Genomic DNA, 9,286 nt, shown 5'->3' on the forward strand with positions numbered 1-9,286 from the left:
TCCCACTAGCTGTGGTATGTTGATTCCAGCCACTGAGCTGTCCCTTACGACTGCTGCAATCTCATCAAGAGTGTTCACCTTGGTCTTTCTGAAACGCTGCTTGAGAAGCCCAAAGAAACTGTCCGGGGAAAACTTTGTGTGGCCTACAATCAGCAGGTGGAGATTGACACGATGGTGAAGACCATGTAGCGCTCGCCACGCTAAGTACCACAACATGTACTTGTTCTTGTTTTGGCCACTGCAGTTGTCACAGTGAAGGTCAACATCTGTCTCCCCAAGACCATGGTCTTTGAAGAAGTGGTGCAGGTAGCTTATGACGGCGTTGCTACCTTTGCTGGACTCCATCCCCTCATCCACCAAATAGTTGACTTGCCGTGGAATCGCCTCACAGCAAACACCGAATATGCTGCACTTGCGTGGAGCCAAGAAGTACATGGGCCCTGGTTGAAGGGGGTCTGATGGGTAGTGCACCTGCAATAAATGAATAAGGATTTTAGAAAGAAAAAAAAGGGAGCAATGCAGTAGTTATAACAATTATAACATGATGTTGTGAAAGAGGGCTTGGTATGTAGTCACCTTTTGAGCGTAGTCGAAACTGTAATGCATTGTCAAGGGCTTGCTTGCCGGTGGCACATGACCACCCAGAGAAAGACCATCACCGATCTCCTTGGCGGCTTTAAGCATGCCCTTGTAGGCAGCCCGCTCTGAGGTTACATGCGCCAGATGTTGTTCCTGCTGCTTCAGCTTTGCAGACTTCTCAGCCTCTGGCAGATTGGCACTTTTGAAAATCTGAAAAAAAAAAGTTAAGTAAATGATGATTAATATTAATAATAATAAACTGTATTTGTATAACACTTTTCATACAGAAGTTGCAGTTCAAAGTTCATAACACTGTGATGTTCACTAACCAGATAATTGTTCTTCTGACACACCCAGCAAAGATCAGACATTGGTTTGATTGCTCTGATATGACTCAGTAATTGCCTCCAGAGGGACTTAAATGTGGACAGGCCCACTGCTCGCTGGTCTGAAAGATTAATAAGAACACATGTTAGCACAATGTCATTCATTTTCAAGCTTTGTTTTTATTTGACAAAGACCTATTTGACCTATTTCTTTGACAAAGATTTGCTTACACCTACCAACTGGCATTGCCTTGGTATATAAACGCCACACAGATGCCTTCGTGACGCAAGATGGTAACAGCTGACCGGTAAAGTTCTTTTGGTGTGCCTGGCGTCCAGGGAGGTGAACAGCATGATCTTCTGCATAATTCAACACAAATTGAACTACTTTTTCGATATCTTCATATTTTATGCAATGCTTGTTGTTGTGTGGTGATCGCTTTTTTGTGCGAAGACACATGCCATTTTCTGACATGTGTTTGCTTATTGCAATCAAGCGATCCTTACCTATTCTTGGGAGAGAAGAGGGGGGGGGGGGGGAGACAGAGAGAGAGATAGTTAGATCATCATCATCACAAGTACCGGTACCTGTCTGTACCACACCCAGTCTACATGATTGTGGAGACAGAGACAGAGAAGTTAGATCATCATCATCATCAATCATCATCATCACAAGTACCGGTACCTGTCTGTACCACACCCAGTCTACATGATTGTGGAGACAGAGAGAGATAGTTAGATCATCATCATCAATCATCATCATCATCACAAGTACCGGTACCTGTCTGTACCACACCCAGTCTACATGATTGTGGAGACAGAGAGAGATAGTTAGATCATCATCATCAATCATCATCATCATCACAAGTACCGGTACCTGTCAAGTACCGGTACTTTATACTATACTATGCTACTATACTCTACTATAATGTACTATAATTAGTTTTAATAAAATGGGGGACCCTGATAATAAACAAGACTAATCAAGTTTCAAGATTTTATTATCATTTAAAAAAAAATAGGCATGATGTACTATTATTAGTTTTAAATAGACAATAATAATAACTTACCCGTGGATGAAGAGGAAAGCTTCACGGCAGATTTGTATCGCCCCGAAGAAATAGTTTGTGTAAGCACGTTGTCTTTTTTTGGAAAACGATTTATTTCCGATAGTCCATTCTGACTTTCGACCAAAAGCCTGGAGCTGCGCCATAATAATCAAGTCTTTATGATCCTCTTCGAGAGCCGCTATCTCAAAACGCCTTGTGTAAACTTCATCACGGTCCAATTTTGTGATACATGACCGCCGATTAAGAATGTCATTTTCTTTATCAACCTGGACGCATTTACAAGTAAATCGCAAAAGTCTTTCCATTTGGCGTTCGTGGTTCTCGTCAGATTCAACTTCCACAACGCACATTACGTGTTCTACCTTGTCTCCAAATCCGTTAGGTGTGTTGTCACCATCATCAGATTCTGGCTCTGCCTCGTCTTCAAATCCGTTAGTTTTGTCACCATCACCACCATCACCATCATTTTCTGGCTCTGCCTCGTCTTCAATAGTGTTGTCACCATCATCATCATCTGCCTCTAACTCGTCACAACTGTCTTCTTCTTCTGAACCAGAATCTGAGTTTCTTTTTGGATTTTTCTTCTGCGGAAAGAAATCCGTGATGAATGTTCCTAAAGCGCGTTCGTCTTCAACACAGTGTGCTCCGAAGTGAGCAAACCGGTTTAATGCCTCGGCAAGTGCCCTCGCTGTGGGTTGCTGACTGGGTTCCATGGTGACTGGCAAACATGCACTGCCCTGCTCTCTGTTTAATACTCACCGATCAATGGCATCAACTTAATGACGTCACCGCCTGACCAATAAGCATTTAGATGTAAATACATGTAGTGTGGTAGTGAAAGACACAACAACTAGGTTAACCTTCTGTAGTGTGGTAGTGAAAGGTTAACCTTCTGTAGTGTGGTAGTGACGGATAAAAAAACGGATAAATAGTTTTTTTCACCATATTTCTAATATTTATTTTGGCTAAATACCAATTATAAATATCTCGACGAATTACCTCTGAATATGAATCAAAAAAAAATATTAAAGATTCGCTCACTAGTTCTACCAGAAACGGAGTTGAGGCGAAGCATTACTAAGCTTCTGTAGTGTGGCAGTGAAAGGGTTAACGCGCCCTCATCGCGCAGTTTACATCAGGGCCCCCACAATAATGAAAAAGCCGATGAAAAAGCCATTTTTTATCACTCCGTTTCCGTATTAAATTAATTTACTTTTAGCCATTAGGTTGGAAAAAATGCACCCTACCGAAATTCGTTCGCTCATAAAATTCGAACTGTGTTTTAATGGTTTTTAATTAAGTTAAAACACACGTTTTATAAAGGCCGTAAAGGCCTCTTTTTTTTAATCTTTTTTTTAGACACTGCGTTACGTTGCTTATAAATCATCTGAACTTATAACATTAAGATAGTGTATTAATAGTGTGTTATTCTAAAGCTAATGACGTCTGTGTGTTAACACCTATTAAGTACAGTACTTAACCCCTGTGGACAGGCCCCACAGCCCGCGCGTGTAGTTTTTTCTCCTCACTTGGAAGAAAATTTGTGGAACTATTATAACAATAATTACCTCATTTACAAGTTGTATCTAAGTTTGCAACTAAGGGCAAATAAGGGAACACATCAATGACAATTCAAATATGTAAAAAAAATCAAGATATCGATTTTTAGGATTTTCTAAACAGCAAGACATTTTCTTCATTTCAGAGCACCTCCCCCTTTGCGGATCAAATCGGGTTTGGTCACGGCGAGTCACATATATATAATTTTTTTATTTAATTTTTTTTCCTTTGGGGGGGGGGGGGGGGGGGGGCTCGCGTTAAATCTCACACAGGGCCTCGCATTTCTCCCAGGCGGCCCTGCCTGTGCGTCTCCCCTCTCTTGCGCCAATCCGTAGGTGCATCTCCCGTCCGCCAGCTCCATGCTGTGCCTCTCCGGGTGGAAAGTGTCATCAAAGTTCTTGAACCGACTCCTGTCGTTGATGATATGGGACGACGCACCTGTGTCCACGATCAGTCATCTTCTCTGGGCCCGCTGCAGCTGGGACGGTCCGGCGGTGCCCGCCGTCCGCGCCCCGAAAGTGCAGTCTTCTTGTCCGGTTATTCTCCGGGTGTAGTCTCGATCCGTCTCATGTCGACCGTCGCCGCCATCGTGTCGGCTGTCGTCATCCTGTCCACAGCCGTCTTCTTGTCCATAGCCGCCATTTTGTCCGTGGCCTCCGTCCCGTCCATGGCCGTCGTCTCGTCCATGGCCGTCATCTTGCCCATGCGCGTATCGCACGCTCTGGTCGTGTTTCTTCATGCACGCTCTGTCTGTGTGCCCCATGGATTTGCAGAAGCTACACCAGACAGTCTTTGTGCAGTCGCTTCTCCGATGGCCTTTCTCTCCGCATCGCCAACACGCCAGTTCCGTCGTGGTTCTGGTTCTCTCCCTTGGCGTCACTCGGGCCTTTAGCACCCTCTCTCCCGCCTCCGCGGCGGCTGGGTGGGTATCTTCTGAGGCCTTGAAGTTCCTTAACTTAGCCTTGAACTGTCCCAACGTCATGTCCGTTGAACCGTGTGTTACCAGGAGTGTGAACAGTTTGTACAGCTCCGGTAGTCCTTTCATCATCATCGCCATCATTAGCCCATCGCTTGGTGCTTCTCCAGCACTCCTCAATGGCGTCGTGATCTGCTCCGCTCTGTTGACGTATTCGGTCACAGTCTCGGTGGTCCCCTTCCTCAGGCCCGTTAGTGCTATGTAGAGGGCCACGACTCTGGGTCTTCCTCGCCCGATGTAATGCTCTCTCAACACCTCCAGGCTTTCTCGACCTCGTTCTTTAGTGTCGCGGAATATCAGCCCCAGCCTGGTGTCGTCGAACTCACAGTACGCGTTTGCGTTATGCTGGTCATCCAGGGCTTGCTCTTCCGCCGTCAGTTCTCCCGTGGGGGCTGCCAGGATCGTCTCCTTCAGCCCCGCACCGTGCATGCAGCATAGCATGCGCTCTTCCAAGAGCTCATAATCCTCTGCTTTTCCATTGAATGTCGGCCATTTGCCCCTTCTCTTGTTGGCCTAGCGTCTAGCCACACAGTGCTCCCGGCGCTAACTTAGCCTATACTTTAGCTAAGCTTGCTACAGTACCCTTATTATTTCACCCCAGCGTTATCTGGGCCCATAACCTGTTAACAGAATTCGGCTATAGGGCGACAATAATGTGGTCAAGAGGCATGGTTTCTATCTTGAGCCTTAACTGCAGTGGTTTATTTATTCACATGAAGAGCAGCAGTAACATACAGGTCTCCTCTCTCTGAGAGGCTTTGGGGGAAGGAGACATATCTATTTATACTCGCCACCTGGTAGTACTCCTGAGTGTCTCCGCCTAGAGAGCCCTCTAGTGGAAACAGCTATATATGCAGTTAGACAGTTACTAACAATCCTACACAGAACCTCTGCCTTCAACAGACACTTCCCAAAAGCCTATATGGGGCTTCAAGCAAATTACTTCTGTATGAATCTTTTTAATCTCTTATTACTTCAGATAATAAATCACAAAACTTAACGTTATTGGCATATATGGGAGCACAGTTAGTTTGTTTCCCCTATTTCTAGCATGTAGAAACAATCAGATTTGAAATTACTTTCAAAATGGTGGCACCCTGGCAAAAATAAAAAAGCTACTGTACATACAGTAGATTTAATTATCTGTTCGTATGCACGCCTGGTGATCCTAAATCCAAATTGAACTCAGGCATTTGAAATATAAGATTTGGCACAATCCATAAATGTGCAAATTGGCTATAATAAGGTAATTTATAAGCCTGCTATTCTATATTCTATAATAATATTTCAAATTGCATTGGTCCGGATGGGAGAATTCAGTACTGTATCTACAAACCCTTCTGTTTAATCATCTTCCCTTTATTAATTTCATTAGATCTATTGTACACATGATATCAAGATAGTACTGAACGAGATCAGTGGCAGTTTTTCATGTCTGGTCATTTTTAGCATGGTGTTATTCACTGTCAAAGATGCAAAGAAAAATCATAATTCATATTCTCCTTTGTTTCATCACAATTTAAGCAAGCCTAGTAATAGACAATTGGTACAATATTTCTGACACTGGGAATACATTCACTGAGGTCCATAGATCCTCTCCAAGATGACTGCAGGCCTTCTAGATGCCATAGTGCAGGTATGTTCCACCTTTGAGTTAAACATTGCATTGCACTATTCATGAACATGGAACACCATACAAAGTATGTAGGTTGTCAGTAGCACATAATAATAAATAATAATAATAATAGCATCGGAGGAGCAGTACCGTTAGTAATAGACTAGTCGACTAGTCTCGCACATTCAGTACTGTATCTACAAACCCTTCTGTTTAATCATCTTCCATTTATTAATTTGCTTAGATTTTTCAGGTCTGGTCAATTTTATCATGGTGTTATATACAGTCAAAGATTACATTTTTTTTATTGATATTCTCATTTGGTTCATTACAATTTACTCAAGCCTAGTAACAGACACAGTATTTCTGACATTCCTATGGAATGAATGAGATAAAAAAAAAAAAAAAAAAATTATTTTAATTTTAATTAATTTTGAGTTAATTTTCATAACGCGATAATTTGCTGTGTAATTAATTAATCTAATTGACGTGATAAACTGACAGCCCTCATTCAAACATAAAGAAAATGTTCTTGAAGTATAACACTCCAACCCCATCAAGTGCTCCTTTGGAGCGTCTTTTTAGTCTGGGAGGGTTGGTGCTCATGCCTAGAAGGAACAGACTGTCTGACAAGAGGTTTGAGAAGATTCTGTTACTGAGATATAATCACTGGTTTACTCACCCCTCTCCCCTGTTTCACTAGGAACATTAGAACCATTTCTGAATAGGGCAGGTAGGCCTCAAAGGTAGGGTACACATATCAGCCTACATGCAGTGGCGAATCCTTATGGAAGCCAACGGAAGCCATGCCTCCCTATTAAAATATGAATTAATATCAAATATGAAATATACAAAAAAAAAAATATATATATATATATATATATATATAATTTGTTTTTAATATAGTTTACATTCTTTTTCATCTGTGCATCTGTGTTATAATTTTTTATTTGTTTTTAAATGTCTCCCTCTTCTCCTTCTCACTCCCTCTAACACACTGTCAGGCCCCGTTTAGACGAGCGTTTTGTGAACAGAAACCGCAAAAGTCATCTTGCGGTTTCACTTTTAATTTTACGTTTAGACGAGCGTTTTGGAGTGGAATTCTCCGTGCAGACGACGCTGTAACGACGGAGACCCGCTGTCACACGATTGGCGCATATGTCACATGACGTGCTGTGAAGACCCGCCCTACTCTGCCTCTGATTCGCAGACTGTGGATGGGGAATGTGATTGCACCAAAGCAGAGTCACTCACAGACAGTGGGTCCACTCACGCCGCGGGACAGATTCTTGTGTATTTAACCCTTTCACTGCCACACGACAGCCGGTTGTGTGATAGTAAAGGGGTAACCTTCTGTCGTGTGGCAGTGAAAGGGTTAAAAGTACTGCCAATGTAGCCTTCAGGTGATCTCCGTTGATATAAGTCAGACATACTTGCTTTGTTTACGTCTCGGCTACTGGCGCATACCTGCTACCTGTGACGTAAGCAGTACGCGCGACCAGAGCCGTGACAAACCTTTCGTCATCGTTTTATCAGATTTATACGTTTTAACAGTTTAGACGAGAGCGCAAAGCTTTTGCGTTTCTAGGAATTCCACCCTGGAAGGTAGTCTAACTTTTTTGCGGTTTCACCCCGTAAAAACGCCGTTTCCGTATAAACGAAAGGCACATCCGAAAAATATTTTTGCGGATTCACCTGCTAGCGTTTCCGTCTAAACGGGGCCTCAGACTCACTATGCTCACTGCAGCTAGAGGAGAGGAGGCAGGGGGTAGGTCTGTTTCTCCAGCCTCAACCATGTGAATCATGTATCTAGAGTCCAAATCCGATCCTAGCCAATCAGATTCGAGCTGACTGCCACACCCTAAAAGTTTAAAACGGGGCTGTGAGAAGAATCCTGAGTGTGGCCTCCCCTCTGCACACCTCCCCTCTGCACTCTGAACATTGTATTAACCCGTGACTGCTCCCACGGGCCGAATATTGCCCCGATCCTCGCGAGATTAAATCCACGGGTACCTCTCGGCGTGCCGAAGCTTTTCCTAAATCACTTCCATCATCGAAAACGAGGGGAAAAGGTCGGCTCGCGACCCTGAAAATGTCGCATGATTTTAAAAACGCTGTATTAAGTGAGCCTATTATGGGATCCACGCGAGCTTTCTATGGTGGAAACAACTGGGCGTCCGGCAACTTTTACTCATTCACATGTAGCCGCGAAAATGATTAGAAAAGGAAAACCGAAAGCGTGGAATAAACTCGCCGAAACGGAGAAGTGTCCCACGGGCGCGCCGTGATTCCGATCCGCGTGAAAATATTCACGGCCATAGAGGAGACCGTGGGACACCTTTTTGCAACCGAATATGTGTCTCGAATTTGCTCCCACCCTGCGCGCAAAATCGTGCAAGGAAAGATCGGACCAAAAATGAACCAATGCTCCAGCAGTATTAATGACCCTGATGTAAACAAGACAAACGTCTTTCTCTGGTCTGCATCCCCTTATACAATTGTGTGTATTGAGCCGTACTGTATTGTACCCATTCTGCAATCTGTTAAATAAATAAAAAGAACGTTTGACTGGCCGCCGAGCCATACTGTAGTGTACATGGTGACTGCTTGACTTAAATAAAAAAATAAAAAATAAAAAAAATATTAATACAAATATTTAATAATTTTTTTTTTAATAATTTTCTTTTTGGCTTCCCCTGTTATTTTACACACGCGACGCCACTGCCTACATGTGGTGTTATTGACCATTTATCTTTTGTGAAATCTATAGATCTATAGATAGGCCTACCTGCCCTATTAGTACATTTTACTCAAACTGAGTACATTTTACTCAAACTGAGTAAGATTTTACTCAGTTTGAGTAAAATGTACTCAGTTTGAGTAAAATGTACTCTGCAAAATGTACTATGTGTACTCGTTGCTGCTAAACAGTCAGGAGAGATTGTTGCTTTCCCTTTTGATTCATATATATGATAGTGGCAGAGCAAAAGCTATTATTTGCCAAATGCTGTTCATAGAGACATTTTTAGCCTACATGTGATGTTATTCACCGTTTTCGTTTTGTGAAACCACTCGTTGCTGCTCAACAGTCAGGAGAGATTGTTGCTTTCCCTTTTGATTAATGTATATTTGATGGTGGCAGAGCAAAAGCTCTTATTTT

At 42.9% G+C, this 9,286-nt stretch overlaps 1 long non-coding RNA gene across 1 annotated transcript; it reads right to left on the reverse strand.

Annotated features, from left to right (window-relative positions):
* Positions 1-239: 239 nt before the first annotated feature.
* Positions 240-1,261, reverse strand: LOC311238962. The gene is made up of 4 exons (XR_014620403.1): positions 1,143-1,261; positions 909-1,027; positions 577-789; positions 240-471 (listed from the first exon to the last, which is right to left on the reverse strand). It is a non-coding gene; the product is annotated as an uncharacterized lncRNA (long non-coding RNA).
* Between the last annotated feature and the right edge of the window lie 8,025 nt (positions 1,262-9,286).

The sequence above is a fragment of the Notolepis coatsorum genome, assembly GCF_963971535.1.
Source record: "Notolepis coatsorum genome assembly, chromosome: 13".
Taxonomy (NCBI): Eukaryota; Metazoa; Chordata; class Actinopteri; order Aulopiformes; family Paralepididae; genus Notolepis; species Notolepis coatsorum.